The 20,484-nt window shown below is 53.4% G+C and overlaps 1 protein-coding gene and 1 long non-coding RNA gene across 3 annotated transcripts in view; one reads left to right on the forward strand and one right to left on the reverse strand.

Moving 5' to 3' along the window:
- Positions 1-20,484, forward strand: part of SHANK2 (SH3 and multiple ankyrin repeat domains 2) — a 552,956-nt gene that overhangs the window by 499,841 nt on the left and 32,631 nt on the right. The gene's annotated exons all lie outside the window — the stretch shown is intronic.
- LOC307190060 lies at positions 12,822-20,078 on the reverse strand. The gene is made up of 3 exons (XR_013829356.1): positions 19,447-20,078; positions 18,135-18,302; positions 12,822-17,919 (listed from the first exon to the last, which is right to left on the reverse strand). It is a non-coding gene; the product is annotated as an uncharacterized lncRNA (long non-coding RNA).

Here is a 20,484-nt window from a genome sequence, read left to right on the forward strand (position 1 = left end):
CCTGCTGCAGCGCTGGCCCAGGCTCCTGCTGGTTGGCCATCCTCATACGTTATACGTTTACAGTGTGTCACACAGTGCTTGACCGAACAGACATCAGCTGGACCAGTGGATGGAAGGATGGATGGATGGACAGACTGATGGGGAGATAGATGGATGGGAGTTAGGGTGGATGGTGGGAGAATAGGAGGACAGACAGATGGATGGATACTGCATAGGTAGACAGACGGATGCGTGGACTGACGGATGGATAATGGGAAGGAGGAAAGGAGGGAGGAAGCATGTTTGTAGGAACTTTCTCTGGCTGTAGCGTCGCTCTGGGACCCTGCCTTTTGTGCTGTGAAGCTGGTCTTCCCTCCAGTGTCAGCTCTGCCCCATTCAGCGTGCCAGGGAAGGGAGGGTGTGGGCGCCAAGGACCACCCTGCTCAGGGCCCTGGAGGCACTCGTCTGTATGTCACCCGGCCCCCTGCCCCCATGCACAGGGGTCCAGCTCCCCTTCCTGTAGGTGTGAAACCTGGCAGCCCTGGCCCCGTCGGCTCCCACACACGAATGCGGACGGTGACCGGACCTGCCTCCCAGGCCCAGCGAGGATGCAGGGGCTCCTGCCCCCCTGGTACAACACCTGGCAAATGCTGGCTCTTCTCTCTCCTTCTCAAAGAGACAGAGCAGGCGGACCAGCCACACACAAGCTCCCATGAAAGCGCATGGGGAATCCATGCAGTGGAATATTACTCACCCGTAAACAGGAAGGAAGCACGGCCACACACTACAGTGTGGATGAACATTGTGCTGGTGAAACAAGACAGGTACAAGAGACCACATTTTCTATGATTTCATTGGTGTGAAATGTCCCGGAATGAGCAAATCCAGGGAGACAGAAAGTAAATTAGTGGCTGCCAGGGGCTGGGGCAGGGGAAACGGGTGTGACAGTGGGCAATGGAAACGATCTGGAAGCAGCCGGGGGCGGTGGTTGTCCAGCACCCTGAATGTACTAAATGCGGCTGATTAGGAAGGGTGAATTTTACATTATGTGAATTTCACTTCGACTTTGTCCGCATGTTCCAAACCAGAAAGGCTTGTGGGAGCAGGTTACTGGGAAGCAGGGAGGTGCTGGTGCAAAGAATCCGGGGGGGGGGGGGGCGGGGCGGGGGGCGCTGGGCGATGGCGGGGCCAGAGCCCCTGGGCCCCGGGCCCCATGCGGAGCTGGGCAGGAGGCTTGAGCAGCCTGGACTCCCTTGGCTTCAGGGCAGAAGTGGGCCACAGGAGACCAGGGTCCTTCCCTCAAGGTCTCCCCGCCAGGCAGCTCACCCGGCGTGATGTCTGCTCTCCTGGCCACCCTAGCTCCAGGTGGGCCACCCAGGGCCACGTGCTGGGGGGCGGGGGGTGGCACCAGCGGCTCGGTCCTGGGGTTGAGGCCTGGCTTTGGTGGCAGGAGAGACAAGAGCAGGTGGTAGGGGCTGTGACAGGCGGCCAGACGCTGCCTGATCTGGGGACCGGGGACGCCCCCTCCTACTACCTGATGGAGGCAGCCAGCTCTGGGGGTGTTGAAGGCCCACGTTTTTGTTTTTGTGTGTTTTTTAATCCCAAGAAGCATGTGCAGAGCTCCAGAGCAACTGCTCATGTCAACTGCAGTTTCTTTCTTTTTCCTCTTTGTCTCCTCTGCGTGACGAGGCCCCCAGTGCCAGGAGAGTGTGCCTGCTGCTGGGGGCCTCAGAGGGGGCTGTCCGGGTGCCCTGTGATGAGGGACCGGCCGGGCAGATGAACAGGCTCCGTGTGCTCACAGGGTCCTGGCGTCTGTTCTGTGCTTCTCAGGGAAGCACTTGCCCGAACGTTGTGTCATTTCGCCGCCCTGAGCAGGGGGTCATGGTGGCTCCAAATGTAGGTCGGTACGCAAAGCTGTCCCCGAGCCAGCGACTTCCCGAAGACCTTGTGAGGACGAGACAGAGCCGCGTTCTTATGGGCTGAACGGTGTCCTCCAAAAAGATGTTGGCATCCTGACCCCTAAAACCTCAGAATGTGACTATATTTGGAAAGAGTGTCTTCAAAGAGGTGATGAAGGTAAAATGAGGTCACTAGGGTGGGGCTCTAATCCAATGTGACTGGTGTCCTTATGAGAAGAGGAGAAAAGCACACAGACACACACAGAGGGACGACCCCGTGAGGACACAGGGAGGAGACGGCCGTCTACACTCCGAGGAGAGAGGCTGCAAGAGGACCAGCCCTGCCCACACCTGGATCTCGGATTCCAGCCTCCCGGACTGGGACACTATGAATGTCTATTATTTAAGCTGCCTGTGGGGCTTTGTCACAGCAGTCGGAGCTGACGAACGCACAGGCCTTGACCCCCAGCTCCTGCCTCGAGTCCCAAGAGGGAGGCTGTGTGAGCACCACGTCTGGCCTGTGGGCTCTGGCCCCGGTACTGGCCGCACTGCTCCGGAAATCCTCACACCCCAGGGCCCTAGCTTCCCAGACCCAGGTGGATGAAGTGTCCCCAGGCCCTCCCTCCAGAGCTGAGGCCCCTTCTGCATCAACACAAAAAGCATCAATTCGCACTGATAAATTGTAACTTGAAGGTAGCCATGGCAACCGCCAACGCGGGGGCTTGCGGCTTCCTATGGGGGCTTAGGGTTTGGTCTTTATAAGGCCAGACCCTGCATCTTGCGCCTGTGGGTTCTCCCCAAGGATGAGCATCTTAGGAGACACCAGCTTCCCTCTGTCTTCAAGCCCAGGGAAGGATAAGGGTATCTCCCTAAAGGCTCACGTTTTTTTCAAATGAGGTGAAACTCACGTAACATAAAATTAACCATTTTAAAGTGAACCATTCAGTGTGTTTAGTGCATTCATAGTGCTGTACAGCCACCACCCCTCTCTAGTTCCGGAACATCCTCGTCGCCCCCGGGAAGAACCTCTGAGAAGTCGCTCCCCGTCCCCCTGCCCCGCCCCTGCAGCCGCTCATCTGCTTTCCATCTCTGTGGATCAGCCCGTTCTGGACATTTCGCAGAGCTGGAATCACACTACATGAGGTCATTTGTGTCTGCTTCTCTCACGCAGCACGACGTCTTCAAGCCTCATCCACGCTGTAGCTAGCGTGTGTCCGTGTGACATTCCTTTTTACGGGTGAATAATATTCCATTGTGTGGGTAGACCACAATCTGTTTATCCATCCATCATTCATCTGCCGATGGACGTCAGGCTGTTTCCACCCCTTGGCTGTTGCGAAAACGCTGCCATGGACGTGGCTGTGCCGATACCTGTGCCGATACCTGTGGCAGCCCCAGGTATGTCCTACGTACCTAGAGGTGGAATTGCTGGGTCAGGTGGTCATTCTGTGTTTCACTTTTTAAGGAACCTTCAAACAGTTGTCCACACCAGCTGCCCATTTTCACATTCCCATGAAATGCTCACTTTTTTGCATAGGACGTGGACCGTGTGGGGTGCAGCCCTCGTTAGGACGGGCCTTCTTCCCTCGTGGGGGGGCCTCTCCACCTCCATTTTAGAATCTGGTGAGGACCAGGGGCTCCTCCCCCTAGGAGGATGCACACAGACCCACAGTGCTGCCCACAGCCTCAAGGCAGATTAGAAAAGGCACCCCTTTGCGGGGCGGGGTGTGGTCACAGCGAGGCGAGCAGAGTGCAGGCTGGACACGAGCGCCACCCAGCGGGCACGCTCACGCAGTGAACAACCCGCACCGTCGTCCAGGGCAGCCCCGACCGCTGACGTGTGGAAGTGCATTCATCCCCTTCTGGAATGGAGGCGTTCCCGAGAGCAGCACCGCAGTGGAAATGTCTGTCCAGCAAACTCAGTCTTTCTCCGATGCGCAAAAGCATCCAGGAGTGGTGTTCTCCGCTCTTCTGCCCAAGTGCTGTGAGCTGCAGCGGGGAGGCCCGGGAGGGGGAAAGTGCTTGGAGGCCCACGCCTGGCCTCTGCCCTAGAGACGGGAGCTCAGGACCCAGCACGGGGCAGCCCGGCTTCCAGGGCTACGAGGCCAGAAAGAGACGCACAGGTGGACGGCAGGGCTGAGGAGCCTCTCGGGTCAGCGTGGCACCAGCCAGCGAGTGACCGAGAGTGGACGAGCTACTGCCAGCCCCAGGTGATGTGCAGGCGGGGCTCCCTGGGGCTCAGCCTCTTCTGAGTTCTCACCTGAGCCCCATACCAGCCAGGAGGCGCTGCTGGCCCCTGCAGGTGGGGGGGCAGAGCTGCAGCACAGCATCTGCTGCCCCACGGCAGGGCCTGGGGGACATGGGTGGGATCTTGGCCTCGTGTTCATCCCGAAAGCTGTGCTCCATCCCACGGGACCCTGGCCTGCCCTCCAAGTGGCCCCAGCCCTCCCACTGTCGGGAAAGTGCGTCCATTCACGGGAAGTCAGCCACCAGTCACCCCGTTGACTGTGCGTGCCCCTGCCCCAGGCTGGGGCCAGCATTTTGTGGGCATTTACTTGGTCCTCTGGGACCCCGTGAAGTGACCCACCGTGGCCCAGAGAGTGGCTCCCAGAGACCAGTGGGTGGGCATGGAACCAGGACTGGGTTCCTGGACCTCAGGTTGTTCCTTTCCCTTTTTAAAAAAAAAAAAAATTATTTTTAACTGTGGCAAATACACATAATATGGAATTTACCGTCCTAACCATTTTTAAGTGTATAGTTGAGTAGCATTAATAAGCACATTCATAACGTGCGACCATCTCCAAGCTTTCCATTGTCCCGAACTGAAGCTCTGTCCCCATGAAACACTCACTCCCCTTCCCCTCCCCCAAACCCTGGCCCCCACCATCCTACTGTCTCTCTCTATAAATGACGACTCCAGGTCCTCTTATGAGTGGAATCACACAGGATTGATCTTTCCATTGTCTGGCTTCTTTCACTGAGCAGCACGTCCTCGAGGTTCATCCGCGTGTGGCAGGTGTCAGAACTTCCTCCCTTTTCCAGGCTGAGTGACAGTCCCTTGTATGTGGGCCACACTTTATCTGTTCATCCATCCATGGCCCCTTGGGCGTTTCCACGGTTTAGCTGTTGTGAATGGTGCCACCGTGAATGTTGCACACAGGTATCTGTTCAAGTTCCTGCTTTCAGTTCTGTTGGGCACATACCCAGAAGTGGCATTGCTGGATCGTACGGAAATTCTATGTTTTAAGTTTTTTTGTTGGTTTGGGGGTTTTGGGGGTTTTTTTTTGGCTATGCCACGCAGCATATAGGTTCTTAGTTCTCCAATCAGGGATCGAACCAGTGCACCCTGCACTGGAGGTGTGGAGTCTTAACCCCTGGACCGCCAGGGAAGTCCCCCGTGTGTAAGTTTTGAACAACCACTACACTGTTCTCCACAGCAGCTACCCCATTTTGCATCCCCACCAAGCCTTTTCCTTTTGGTATGAAGTCCAGCCGTGCCCCATGGACGTACTTAAGACCAGGTGACGGGTGAGTCACTGATGGAAGGACAGGTGTGCTAGGTCCTGAGCGTGTGTCTCTGGCCCGGAAACTGGAAACGTTTGCGTGAACTTTTTTTTGGTTGTTACTTATTTTTGGCTGCATTGGGTCTTCGTTGCTGCGCGCGGGCTTTCTCTACTTGTGGTAAGTCGGGGCTGCTCTTCGTTGCGGTGCACAGGCTTCTCATTGCAGTGACTTCTCTTATTGCAGAGCACGGGCTCTAGGCACGTGGGCTCAGCAGTTGTGCCACGAGGGCTCAGTAGTTGTGGCTCACGGGCTCTAGAGTGCAGGCTCAGTAGCTGTGGCGCACGGGCTTAGTTGCTCCACGGCATGTGGGATCTTCCCGGACCAGGGCTCAAACCCGTGTCCCCTGCATTGGTAGGCGGATTCTTAACCACTGCGCCACCAGGGAGGCCCGTTTGCGTGAACTTTAACCCCAAAACTCCACTGCTCCAATGTTGCGGATACAAATACTTGATATAAAAGGCTTATACACGCTCAACATCATTAGTCATTAGGGAACTCCAAAGCAAACCACAGTGAGATGCCACCGCTCACCAACAGGATGTCTGAGCAAAAAGTAAGAGGCGTTACTGCAGGGAAACCGGAACCCTCGTCCACAGCTGCTGGGGATGCCAAATGGTGCAGCTGCTGGGGGGCAGTTTGGAAGGTGCTCAGAAGTTAAACTCAGAATCACCGTATGACCCAGCAATTCCACTCCTAGGCGTGTACCTGACCACCTGGTTCCACTGTGTGCTCACGGCCACCACTACAGGCGCTGTGGCTTTGGGCAAACTGCTCACCTTCTCTGGGCCCCGGTCCCCCATCTATAAAATGGGGATAATAATAGCGTCTGCTGACCAAGCTGTCCGGAGGATTCAACGTCATGCTAGCCCCAGGTTGGCTCACAGTAGGCGCTGTTATTATGTTCTAGCGTGACCTGCAGGGTCGGGGGGCCGCCTTGGAGCTCAGATTGCTTGACTCTGAGATGCCAGGTCTGGGGCCCAGGGGCTGCTGTGAGGCCAGCCAGGCTTTTCCCCCTGTGCTGGGCACCCACCCTGGGACTGGGCAGGTGGCGCTGGCGGGCGGACACCTGCACCGTGGGCTTCAGCCGTGGGGCTCGGCCCGACCCGTGGAGGGGGAGGGGCCTGGATTCTGAGGGCTGCCCCCCACCACCCGGAGTGGGCTCAGCTGGTCCTGGAGGTCTGGGGGGCACAGGCCAGTTCTCCCAGCCCGTCCAGCGCCAGCACAGACAGGGAGCCACAAGGCCAGGCACGCAGCTCGAGGCCCTGCCGGCCTCCTTGTGACCCCCCGCAGGAGACTCAAGGTTTCCGGGGAACCTGCCCAAGGTGCTGAACTGCCGTCAAGCCTGGTGGGGCAGGTCCTGACCCACGGATGGCTCCCCGAGGCTCCGCCGTCGTCCCCTTCTGCACGAGGAAGCTGAGGCTCCGGGAGGCCCTGTGCCCTTGGCCGCCCGGCCTCGCCCTGGGTACAGCCACTGTCCCCACGGGCCGTCAGAGGAGGGGCGGCTTGCCCAGGAGCCTGGTCGCTCCTGGAGGCCTGGGCACGTCCGACCGCACCAGGCTCAGCCACGTGTCACCGGCTTCCCCTCCTCTGTGATCTCACGTCTCAGTCACCGGCCGTGGGGCACAGGCGGCCCCTGTTCTGCTCGCTGCCGCCACGGGGCCTCCAGGGAGCAGCGCCCCCTCGCCAGCCCCAGCCGACTCTTAATTACACACGTCGGTGCCGTGCGCAAGGCAGCTGGAGGGCCTTTTCTAGCGATTGCCTTTCCGAGTTAAGAGCAAAACGATTATTTTAAACACACCGGGAAGTCAACCACTTTAGGATTCCCCAGCCTGAGTTAGGCCCACCTGAGCCCACACCCTTCCCGGGACCCACGGGGGCTGTTCCGGAATGAGCTCCAGGCGGTGGCAGCGGCTGCCCCAGAGGAAGGGGCCAGCGTCAGCACCTGCCCGTCCCCAGTAGGGGTCACCGAAGTCTGCAGCCAGGCAGGGCACCCGCACCCTCTTTGGGAGGCTTAAGTCGAGGGGTCCTGGGGGCGGTGGTGGAACTTTCTGGAGAGCCTGGACAGTGGAGGGAGGTGTGTGGGTCAAGGACCAGATGTGCCCAGACCAAGGCTCCAGGCCCCCAGGCCGTGCTGGAGGAAGCCGGGCCAGACAGAGGAGGGGGCCCGGGTTTGGGGCCGGCACAGAACTAATCGAGGCGTCTGATGAAACGGCTGCACCACCGCCTCCGCCGAGTGAGCCTTAGCGGGTGGTACCACCGCTCTGGCCTCAACCCCTCGAGGCCCCTAGTGAGCCAGTGGGTGCTTCTCAGAAGGAGAAGAGTCATCTGCAGAGAAGGGTGTCGGTCTGCTCCGTGGCGCCCGGGCTCTGCGCCGGGACCCCCTCTGTGCTCTAGGGACGGTCCACCCAGCATCCCCGTTGTCATGGGGCCTGCTCTCAGCATCACTGGAAACCCCGGACAGTGCGGCCACGTGGCCGAGGGGCCTGCCCTGCAGCCTGGGACTCGCTGCAGGCTGTCCACACTCCCACCCTGGTCCCCACTCAGCGGCAGCCTCACAGAGGGCTTTGGAGGCATGTGGGGAACACACGCTCAAACGTGGCACACGCTGCCTCCAGACGGGCTGCCGGGCCTCGTGCGTGCCCGCGTGTGTGGAGTCCTAACGCGTTCAGACCGCGGAGCCCCAGAGCGTCTCAGAGCCGACGGCCCCTGCGTTTCTGTGGGGTTCACCTCCCTCCCTCCTGTTTGTAAGGCGTCGGGAGAACTTGCTGCTTCCTGCTCACCAGACCCAAGCCCCACGATGTCACCCGTGCAGGGGCAGCGAGACGCTTCGTGGGATGTCGGGTTGGTTGGCTCTGCGGCCGGTTTCGGCAGAGTCAGACCCGGCATAGCCCTGAGGCCGGACTGTGCGTGTGGGCTGCTGGCGTACTGCCCGCGGGATCCAGTGACATAACCGTGGCAAGTCCCCAGCACAGGGCCGCTCCACAGGTGCTCACTTCATGTTCGCTCTGGGTTTGGGTTGCTAGCAACGCTGTGGAGACGGCCTGGCCCCTCCGTGTTCCAGGAGCCACGCCTGGGCCTCTGGGTCCTCGCGCCTCACGTGGGCCTTGGAGCTGCCCCCATGCCTCCCTGAGCAGCGGCGGTGGAGGGCGCGGGGATGAAGGGCACCGCGATAAAAGGGCAGCCTGCTTCCCCACTCGGCCTCCGTCCAACACCCCTCCACTGCCTTGCCCTCAAATGCTGGATGTTCACCTGGAGGAGGACAGCATAATGGGCTGAGAGCCCCCAAAGCCCCCGACCCATGCCCAGCTCAGCCCCAGCTTTGCCTCCGACACAGGAAGTGATGAACGTCTGGATGCCGGCAGAGGGGGACACAGGTAGAACAGCCGAGAAGGAGAAACGGCTGGAGACAAAGCCTGCCCGAATGAGAAAGGCTGGCCTGCGAGCGTCCCGTGGGAGAAGCCATTTAGGGGTGTCGGGGGGGGGGACCCTTTCCTGGAAGAGCCGAGCCTCAGCTTTGCCGACACTGATGTCACACACCCACCCACATCGTGTCCTCGTGGAGACGAGTGGGACTCGCTCTCCCGGTGCTGCCGCCGGAGCTCCTGGTCTCGAAGCCCCATCCGGCATCACTGTCTCGCTTGGAAAACAGGAAGCTGGAACCCGAACCCGGCGTTCCGACCCCCAGTGTTTTCCCACCCTCCCAAATATTTGTTGGGCGCCTGCTGCTGTGCGGTGCTGGGAATCTGTATCTGTAACGGCCCCCGCCACCATGCTGCACGCTGAGGTGTGAAGCTCAGCTCAGGACAGGCCCTCCACGCGTGCAGAGCCACACGCCAGCCTGAGTGAACACAGACACACGCCCACGGCACTGCCACGTGCCTCGCTGCTCGGCGAGGGCAGGAAGGAAGCGGCCGGCTGGAGCCCACGCCGGGATGCTGGGTCCTTGGGCTCGCTGGTACAGGAAGCCTCTGCCCCCCACGTGGGGCCTTGCGTGCAGCGTCTTTAAAGGGGGTGTGACGTTGCCAGGAGCAACTGTGGCTGCTGGGAGGCGGGCCACGGCATTTGGGGCCCCAGCTCCTGACCCGCCTGGGGGCCCCTCCTCTTCTCTCGAAGTGGTCCCAGGAGTGATCCGCCCGGTCGGGTAAAGCAGACGGTTACCCTGCAGGAGGGGATGGCGCCTTTCTCCCTCCCCTCTCCCGGTCCCACCACAGTGGTACAGCTGAGGGAACGGCACACAGCAGGTGGCTGGCCAGCCTGCATCGGAGCCTGAGCAGGGGAGGGGCCCAGGTCTGGAGGGACCGCGTTCTAATCAAGAGGAAACAAGATCGGGGTTTGAATGAACCGTGGTTTGAGGCAAGCTAGGAATTAATTATGCCCCGAACTCCTGCACATGCTCACACACCCCCGCAAAGGACACGCAAGACGTGGCTCGCGGTGGCTGCCCTCGGGGAGGGCAACGGCCCGACCGCAGTGGGGGAGTCTGCCCGCTGGCGCCTTGTGAGTTGTGTCCCACGTGCACCTTTCCCCGTAGAGGGGTTTTCAGGGACCTGATTGGCGACGACCAGTTAGACAGCTGCTGAGGGCCGCACCTGCACTGCCTTCTGAAGTGTAAACCACCCAAGGCAAGGGGCTGAAACAGGATTTTGGAAGCCTGATGGCACGCAGACTTAGAGACCCCAGAGTGTACGCTCCTGGACTGCAGTGGGGAGAGCGAGCTGAGGTGGAACTGCCCCGCGGGACCCCCGCAGGCCAAGGGCTGGCAGCACCCGGGTCCTCTGGAGACGGAGGTCACATGGGGCCCCGTCAGATGAAGGAACCCCAGGGATTCCTCCCAGCGGAGAACCGAAGTGCTGGCAGGGATCAGAGCGTCTCTGCGCGCCGCCCGGCACTGCCTCCAGGGCTCGTTGTCAGGAAGAGGCAAGGGCGAGAGAAGTGTGGTCAGAAGGGGAGCAGACACACGCATGTGCATGGACACACGTATACAGGAACACACAGGTATTTTCTCGTTTCTTCTTTTTAATGGAAGGATGATCCACACACACAAATGTTTTTTAATTTAACGTTGCCTTGGGCGCAGAGCACACGAAGAGAAAGAAAAGGCTTCTGAATACAAATTGTTGTAGATTAGATTATGAAATTGGGTGAATACTTCACAACTAAATCGACATTTAAAAAATCAAAACCAAAATAATAGAAATGAACATAACCACAAATTAAACTAAGGGCATTAACAGGGAAATTATTTCAAGTGACAGTTCGTGTATCGCTGCACACTGAAATCTTAAGCTCTTTTCAGTAATTATATTGTTAGTAACGATAATGATATTGTTAGCCTGAAACTATCTAATGATTGTAATGACAGATATGATAGAAGATAGATAAATGATAGGTAGATGGATAGATAATAGATAGGTGGTAGATGGACAGATAGGTGATAGATGGATGGATGGATGGGCGGACGGACAGACAGAAAGACAGATAACAGGGCAAGAAAGTAAGTCATTACCGGGCTTCCCTGGTGGCGCAGTGGTTGAGAGTCCGCCTGCCGATGCAGGGGACACGGGTTCGTGCCCCGGTCCGGGAAGATCCCACATGCCGCGGAGCGGCTGGTCCCGTGAGCCGTGGCCGCTGAACCTGCGCGTCCGGAGCCTGTGCTCCGCAACGGGAGAGGCCACAACAGTGAGAGGCCTGCGTACCGCAAAAAAAAAAAGAAAAGAAGTCATTACCTTAATGTCAGTCATTAGGAACCCAGATTTTTAGCACAGAGAAAGGGATACAGATATAAAATCAAAGAAGGAAAACCCCTGCTATTCTAAATTTCAGCTAAAATTATCTATAAATTCACAAAGAGCCTTGAATACATTGTGTCACCAGCAAGCAAGGACGGTATTGAAGACGTTCACAGTCACATAAAAAGGTCTCAGGAGTGGCTGTGAAGGGGCCCCACTGAGCACATGTGGGATAGTGGAGCATAAAAGGAACAGGAGCCCAGGGCCTCTTGCGGGGCCAGAAAGAAAGGAAATGGTGAAAAAACACAGGAAGGAGGCAGGCCTCAGGGACACAGCAGCTCCCGACGGCACGAGCTGGAGCAATCTGAGTGACCAGGTAAAGCAGTACTGGGTGCTAATCCACGAGTCCTGCTGACAGAAACGAACCACGGAATAATACACAAGAAGAGACAACTCTCCCTGCAGAAGAATCCCTAAAACTGATGTGGAAAGTCAGCCCTCAAAGAGACGGCCTTAACTGCCCACCCCTTGGGGGTGGCTGTGCACGGTGACTTCCTTCCAGAGGACCGGGTGGGAAGGAGGAGAGAGACTAGCTTCACAGGGGACAACCTGACAAGCAGCCCTCAGCCAGGTGAGCACGTGCACCAGCGCAGGGAGCAGCCGTGTGCCTGATGTGATGGGATGAGAAGGCACTTCCTCCCCATCTTGGGGAAAGTCCCCAGTAGACAGGATAGTACACAAGACACCTGACGGGTACTCAAAACCGTCAAGGTCATCGAAAACGAGGAAAGTCTGAGCTGTCACAGCCCAGAGGAGCCTAAACGTCATGTGTCGTCCTGGGGCAGAAAAGGACACTGGGTAAAAATTAAGGAAATCTGAATAAAACGTGGGCTTTAGTTAATAACAGTGTGTCAACATTGGTTCATTGATTATGACAAATGTACCGTCTTAATGTAACGTGTTCGTAATAGGGGAGACTGGAGGCAGGCATATGGGAATTCCCCATGCTATCTTCACAATTTTTCTGTAAATCTAAAACCATTCTAAAAATTAAAAGTTTGGGGACTTCCCTGGTGGCGCAGTGGTTGCGAGTCCACCTGCCGATGCAAGGGACACGGGTTCGTGCCCCGGTCCGGGAGGATCCCACATGCCGCGGAGCGGCTGGGCCCGTGAGCCATGGCCGCTGAGCCTGCGCGTCCGGAGCCTGTGCTCCACAACGGGAGAGGCCGCGACAGTGAGAGGCCCGCGTACCGCAAAAATAAAAAAAAAAAAAAGGAATGGGGAACCCCACAGAGTAGAAAAGACCCATGCCAACAGACACAACGTGCGGCTTGTGTTCAGCTCCTGATTCCAGCGAACCAGCTGTATACTTGGGGACAGTTACGAGACAGTCAGGGAAACTCCAGCCTGCTGGAGTACTTGGTGATATGAGGATTGAGAGTTACCTTGCAGGTGTGATCGTGGTATTGCGGCTGTGCTTTTAGTGTGAGACTTTGTCTTTTAACACAAAGCGGCCTGGATTGCTTTCAGGCAGGGCGAGAGGAGGCTGGGACTTGCTCCATGGCGGGGGCGGGGCGGGGCGGCGGGGCGCGTAGAGGCACTGGAACTGCTCCAGCCTGTCGATGCTGGCGCTGGCGGACAAGGCCGCGGTGGTCCAGAATAATGGTCTCTCTGCTCTTGGTTATTTGTGGGACAATTTTCCGTAATAAAAGACTGTAGAAATGAGCTTCCTTTTTAATTAATAGATTTTTTTTTCTGATAGTTTTAATTTACAGGAAAAAAAATAGGGTGAAAGGTACAAGAGTTTCCACATACTCCCTTACCCCTCCCCACCTACCCATTTCCGTATTTTTAACATCTTGCTGTTGCGTGGTACACTCGTTACAATTGATGAACCAATAATGATATAATACTATACAATGCTGATACATTGTTATGAAGTGAAGTCCACAGTTTCCATTAGGGCTCCCTCTTTGCATTGTACACTCTATGGATTTGGACAGATGTATAATGTCACCTACCCCCCATTTCAGTATCATACAGAATAATAATTTCACGGCTCTAAAAATCTCCTGTGCTCCACCTGTTCCTCCCTCCCTCCCCCCAACCCCTGGGAACCGCTGATCTTTTTATGGTCTCTGCAGTTTTGCTTTGTCCAGAGTATCATGTAGTTGGCATCATACGATGCGTGTCCTTTTCAGATGGGCTTCTTTCACTTAGCAAGGTGCACTTAAGGTTCCCCCATGTCCTTCTGTGGCTTGACAGTCCGCTGCTTTTTATCACTGAATAACAGTCCCGTCGTCTGGACGTATCACAGTTCATCCACTCACCTACTGAAAGACATCTTGGTTGTGTCCAAGTTTTGGCGATTATGAGTACAGGTGCTATGAACATGCACGTGCAGGGTTTTGCGTGGACACAGGTTTTCGCTTACTGGGGTGAACGATCACCGAGGAGCCTGAGGGCTGAGTCACACGGAAACGGTATGTTCGGTTTTGTAAGAAGCTGCCAGACCGTCTACCACGTGGCTGTACCGTTGTAGCGCTTCCACCAGCAGCGAATGAGAGTTCCTGGGGCTCCACGTCCTTGCCAGCGTTTGGTGGTGTCAGGGCTCTGGATTTTGGCTACTCTAGTAGGTGCACGGTGGTATCTCGTTGTTGTTTTAACGTGCGTTTCCCTGATGACATAGGATATTGATCATCTGTATATCTTTTTTGGTGAGATAGCCAGATCTTTTGCCCAATTTTTATGGGTTGTTTTCTCATTGTTTTAAGAGTTCTTTGTGTATTTTGGACGCTGGTCCTTTATCTGATACGTGTTTTGCAAAACTTCTCTCCCCATCTGTGGATCGTCTTCTCATTCTCTTGACAGTGTATTTTGCTGAGCAGGTTTTCATTTTAATGGACTGTTTATCAGTTTTTTCTTTTATGAATAGTGCTTCTGGTGTTTTACCTGAGAAGTCATTGCTAAACTCAAGGTCACCTAGATTTTCTTTTACATTATCTTATAATCTTGTGTTTTACGTTTAGGTCTGTGACCCATTTGGGGTTAATTTTTGTGAAAGGTGTAAGGTCTGTGTCTAGTTTCTTTTCTTTTTTTTTTTTTTGCATGTGGCTGTCCCCATTGTTCCAGCACCATTGTTGAAAAGATTTATCTTTTGTCCATTGAATTGCCTTTGCTCCTTTGTCAAAGATCAGCTACTGGATCTGTGTGGGTCTATTTCTGGGCCATCTGTTCTATCCTGTTGGTCTATTTGTCTATTCTTTCACCAATACTTGATTGGTGAAGTTCTGTAGTAAGTCTTGAGGTCAGGCAATGTCAGGCACCTGACTTTGTACGTCTTCAATACTGCAGTAGCTATTTTGGGTCTTTTGCCTTTCCATATAAAGTTTAGGATCAGTTTGTCAGTATTCACAAAATAACTGGCTGGGATAGAAATCAGCTCTTTAGGGGTCTTCCTTAAATATGACATTGATGAAAGAATTAATATGAAAGAGAAAGCCCAAAATAAACATACTATGGAGGAAAAAAAGGAGACTATGCAGGGAGAGTACGATTATGAAAAGACATTGTTAATATGATCAGTGAGATAAAAAAAGATATTGCATCCTTGCAATAAGGACAAAATGCTCTTTTTTAAACTAACAGAGAACAAAATAAGAGCTCTTGAAATTAAAAATATAGCAGATATGAACATTTTGATAGATTGAAAGATAAATTGAAAAGAATCTCCCAGAAAGAGATGTGGAAAGTTGGAGAGGAAAGATAATTAGAGGGCCAGTCCAGAAGGTCCACCATGTGCTAAATAAGTGTACCTCAAAGAGGAAATGAGGGACTTCTTTGGCGGTCCAGTGGTTAAAACTCCGTGCTTCCACTGCAGGGGGCGCTGGTTTGATCCCTGGTTGAGGAACTAAGATGCCGCATGCTGCGCAGTGAGGCCAAAATTTTTTGAGAGAGAGAGAGAGGAGAGAGAGGAGCGAGTGAGAGAGAGAGAGACAGAGAGAATGAGAGAAAATGAAAGAAATGTTCAGGAAATAACTGAAGGAAACTTTCTAGAATGGAGGAATGCAAGTTTCCTGATGGAAAGGGATTCATGAGTACCCAGTATAAGAGATGAAAACAGAGACACACCGAGGCATATCAGCAAATTTCAGAAAACCTGGACCAAGGGAAACATGCTCCTTCTCCGTCTAGCTGTTTCATCAATTTGAGATGGGGGCATTAAAATTTCCTACGTTTGCAGAGTTGCCTATTTCTTTAATTCTGTCAAATCTGGCTTCATTATGTTGAGGCTCTGTTACTAGCTGCATAAATGTTTATGACCGTTATGTCCTCCTTATGAATGACCTCTTGTATCGTTATGAAATACCCCATTTTATTTCTTTTGCTCTTCAGTCTGTTTTTTTCCAGCTCTGTTGATACATACATTACGTACCTTAAAATTTCAAGCTCTTGAATTACACAGTCCAGTGGATTTTAATATATTCACGGTTCTGCAACCATCACTAGTCTAACTTTGGAACACTTTGTCACTCCAGAAAGGAACCTCATGCCCATCAAGGGGCTCATTCCTCCAGCCCCGTTTTTGGCTACTATGAAGAATGCCGCTATGAACTTCTGGGTAAAGGTATTTGTGTGAGCACATGTTTTCAGTTCTCTTGCGAGTATACTTGGAGTGGAGTTTCTGGATCCTAACTCCACGTTTACCTTTTTGCAAAGTGGATAGAGCCTATTATTGTCAGATATGAATACAGCCACTCCATCTACGGGAAATCCTTTTTCCACTGATTTACTTTCAGTCTGTGTCAAGTGCGCACACAGCACATTTCGGTCTTTTTTAAAATCTGTTTTCATCGCTTCTGCTTTTCAACTGGAGCTTTAGCCCGTTAATTTAATTATTGACGCTGTTCGGCACAGGTGTGCCAGTTCGGTTTGTTTCTCTTCAGATTTCCTCTGTTCTCCCTTTTCTGCTTTATTTTGGATTATCTGTTTTTAGAACTCCATTTTATCTGCTTCTAGCTGTAGTTCTTTACATTCTCTTTAGTGGTGGCTCTAGGATTACAGTACACATCCTTAACTCTTCCGTCCACTTGGAATTCACACTGCACACTCACGCGAAGTATAAAAACTTGGCAGCCGTACAGGTCTATCTGCCTCACTCCTGCCTTCCTTTATGCTACATCTGTCTAAGGTATTGCATCTACTCACTTTATAAACCCCACAAAACAACAGCATTTCTGCCTAAAACGGTCGTATCTATTTTTTCATGAGAATGAACATAATCTTTTACATTTTGCCCAGGCATTTATCATTTCTCACATCCTTTGTGCCTTCTGAAGATCCTTCATCATTTTCCTCCAGCTTGAAGAACTTGCTTTGGCATATCTGTAGTACAGGTCTGCTGGCAGGGATTCTCTTGGTTAGCATTTGTTTACAAAGGTCTTTATTTTGCCTTCCTTCTTGATACTTTCAGTGGTTACAGAATTCTAGGTTGACGACTGTTTTCCTTTTACAGTTTTAAAATGCTGTTCCAGGCTCTTCTTGTCTCCATGGTTTCAGATGTGAGGTCCACAGTAGCTCAAGTCACGGTTCCTGTGTAAGTAACATGTCCTTCTCTGGCTGCTTTAAGATTTCTCTGGCTTTCAGCAGATTGACTGTAATGTGCCTAGACATGATATTCTTGGTATTTATCATACTTGGGAATCACTGAGCTTCTTGAATCTGTACATTAGTGTCCCTTCACCTAACTGGGGAACTTTTCGGCCATCACATTTTCTGACCCATTTTCTCTCTCTCTTCTGGGACTCTGATTATTGTCCCCTTCTGGGCCTCTAATTATCATTATGTTAGACCTTCTGACATTGTCCCACGAGTCCTTAACACTGTGTTCACTTCTGAAAATCTTTTCTCTCTTCATATTGGATAAGTCCTGTTTCTGTACTGAAGTCCACTCTTTGCACTGTCATATCCATTCTGCTATTAAACCCATCCAGTGCTTTTTTAAATTTCAGATACTCTGTTTTTTTTAGCTGTAACATTTCTCATGTTTTTTTTTCTTTGCTGAATTTCCTATTTTTCATGCATTAAGAGTATATTTTCTTTTACCCAGCTGAGTATTGTTATAATAGCTGCTTTAAAGTCCTCGTCTAATAATTCCAACACCTTGGTCACCTGTGGATTCATCAGGTAAGTTTGTATCGTATCCTGAATGTTGTGAGTGTTACGCTGTGGCAACTGTAGACTCTGTTACGCTTCTTGCTTGAGTGCCGGTGTTCTTGCCGTAGTTGACAGCTGCCCTGGTTACACTCGCATGCAAACTGTCCAGCCTGCTGCGGCAGCTGCCCAAGGACCAGTTCGGGTGCTTTCCAGCCTTATCTGCAAGCTATTTGGAGCTGGCCCTGTGCACACATAGTTCAGATGTCAACCACAGACTTGGGAAGAGTGTACACACAGAACACAGAACTACTCTTCTCTGGCCCTCTCCTCTCTGGAATTCACCCCTCGCTTTGGCCGCTGTGGACACAAAGGGCTCTGTCCTCTGATTTCTCAAACCAGAAAGGCTGCGGTTTCTACCAGAGCATCAGGTAACTCACACCACTCTGTGTCCATGGCCCAAAGCTTCCGCTTTTCCACTCCCACCCAAAATCTGCCTACCTTTGTTCATGTTCCAGAGCTTTCAAGGAACTGTTTTTGTTGGTTTGGGTTTGAGGATGAGGGACTATATTCTGTCCAGACTTTACAGTTGTTACCTGCAGAAGAGTTAGTCTTAGGAGCTTACTTTACCTTACCTACCCTCCAACCTCAAATTTTATACCCAGGCAAACTACTATTTAAGTGTGCAGGTAAAGCCCTTTTCAAACCGACAATGTCTAAAAAAAAATCACCTCCCCAACTCCTTTTATTGGAAGACTACTGGAGAACGTCCTCTACCAAAAATGAGGTTTTGAATCAAAGAAATACATACATGTGGTCTAGGGTTCAGAAGATCCAACACAAGACAGAATCAGAAGGAATCCTGAGGGTGACAGTAACGGGGGGACACAGGCCAAGAGAACACTGAACCCGCACTGTTAGAGAAGTCTTCAGGAGTGATTTGTTCAAGAAGACAAACTTAACAAGACATCCAATGTACCTGAAGATTTTGAAAAGAGATTTACATAATTAAGGAAGTGTTTGGACTTGAATTACTGTTAAGTACACAGAAAATTAAACCAGTCTAAATAAAAACACCAGAAAATTACTTCACTCCAGGGAAAACAAAACGCACTGGAAAAGGCAAAGTAATCATAGTATACCATGTGGTTTACCTGTAGACAGATGTTAGACAGTCATGACGTAAACCCTGAATGTTGATCTGGTTAAAACTATGTCACTATCATCACCTGAGGATGGAAGTCCTGGAAAACTGGTGGTACGGGGGATGAAGAAAAAGCTACATTCGTAGTTCTCAGCCTCAGCTGAGGGTGACTTCGACCTCCCAGAGGACAACTGGCAATGGCTAGAGACATTCCTGTTGTCACTCTCGGGGGGAGTGGATTGCTGGACCTGGTGGGTAGAACGCAGGGATGCTGCTGAACAACCTGCAGTGCACGCCCGAACAATGAGCTGATGGGGCCCGAGCTGCAGTAGTGCCCCAGCTGAGAACGCTGAGCTAGACCATCATTTTCAGTGGTGGTGTGTCAGCAGATGATACCTAAAATTAACGCATCAAGTAGCAGCATGGGGAGAGGTGCAGCGATGGGTATAGAAAGAATTGGTTGAAGGCTCTGGGAATGAGAAGTGGGGCTAGGTGGTGAGGTCCTGTTGGCTTTGTAACAAGCCTTGTAGAATTCTGCCTCTTTAAACTATGTACGCATCCAAGCTTGATATTTCCAGTAACAATTTAAGTGGAATTAGAGAATTATTTAGGAAGATATGAAAGTGTGTAAAGGCAGGCAGAAGTTCCCTGAACCAAGGTGGTGGCCAGGCTGGTATTCTTGCCCTCTGCCGGGATGTGGCCGTGCTCTACTCCCTGCATAATCGCACCCTGTATGTGAGAATGACGCAGTGGAGAGAATGGCACTCTCTTGCAGGTAACTGGACCTGCTCCAAGGCTGTATCTTCAGGACTTGGCTTCACCTGTACACGCGGTGGCTGCTTAAGGCACACACCTCCTGGTGGCAGCACGCCAGAACTGTAGGCCCAGTGTGGTGTGTGTGTGTCTTGGGGTTGTTTTGGTTTTTGAGGGACCATGAGAGTTCAGTGGGCAACTGAGGAACAGCAAGCATTTCACGTACTCGGTCTCCGAGGTTCCTGTCGCCACACGAGCAATGTGGAGCGTCTGCTTGAAGGATGGTAGCTGGCTCCACAGTCCCGTTCTGGTTAAACTGAAGTTTCAGTTTGTTAGAAGGCTGGAAACTAAACTGCAGCTCTGCTCTTTGCTCTCCGTCCCTCTGTGCTGGGAGGAGGACGGAGCTGCATGTTCCCATCCCGCCTCGCTGGTCACGGGCTTTTTACTGATTCCAGGCTGAACTGTGCTGCTGGTGTTTCTGTGCCTTCTTGGAAGAGGGCATTCGTGTGCGTCCCAGCACAGCCACCTGACACCGCCATGCCGTCACTGCTGAAGCGCCACCCGTGCAGCCGCGGCTCCGGCCTTCGTCCAGAGCTTCTTTACTTGCAAAGCAGCGTGTGGACTTAAGTTGGGTGTGGCTGAGGGGAGACGGAAGGGGAAAGAAGAGCGTGAGGGGCCCACGGTCAGGGTGGGCTCCGTGGCAGGGGCTGCTACCCACTGTGGGCTTGAGAAGCTGCTCCTTCCGTCTGGAGCAGATGTCGCGCTCGCCCTTGGGGGGTCTTTGAGCCCCTCCCCATGCCTGCACTGACCCATCATGAATAGCGCAGGGGCCCGCCCGTCAGCGGCAGGATGCGGTCCTCCTCTTGGTCCGCCCTCCTCGCACTGGGCTGGCCACCGAGGCCTGACGGGTGGGCGGCCGGGGGCCGTCTGCGCTGCAGGCAGCTCACCAGGGCCTCGGGCAGCTCCGTCCCACACAACCCACGTCGCCGCGTCCCATGGTTCCAGACCTGACCGGGTCTCCCCACCCCTCCTGCCTCCCTCCGGTCCAAGCAGCCCGTGCTCCCAGCCCGGGTTCTGCCCCACCCCCTCCTCCCATCCCAAGTGACTGACGCTCCTGAAACATCAGTCTGCCACATCCCTCTCACGCTCAAAGCCTAAGGTCTCAGCTGGCACTCAGGGCCTCGCTGAGTGGGCCTTGGGCCTCTCAGAACCCAGGCTCTTCTTCTAACCCCTCCTCCCCGCTGGGTTCACACTGCTCTGGCCC

This window comes from Stenella coeruleoalba, assembly GCF_951394435.1.
Source record: "Stenella coeruleoalba genome assembly, chromosome: 8".
In the NCBI taxonomy this organism is placed as follows: Eukaryota; Metazoa; Chordata; class Mammalia; order Artiodactyla; family Delphinidae; genus Stenella; species Stenella coeruleoalba.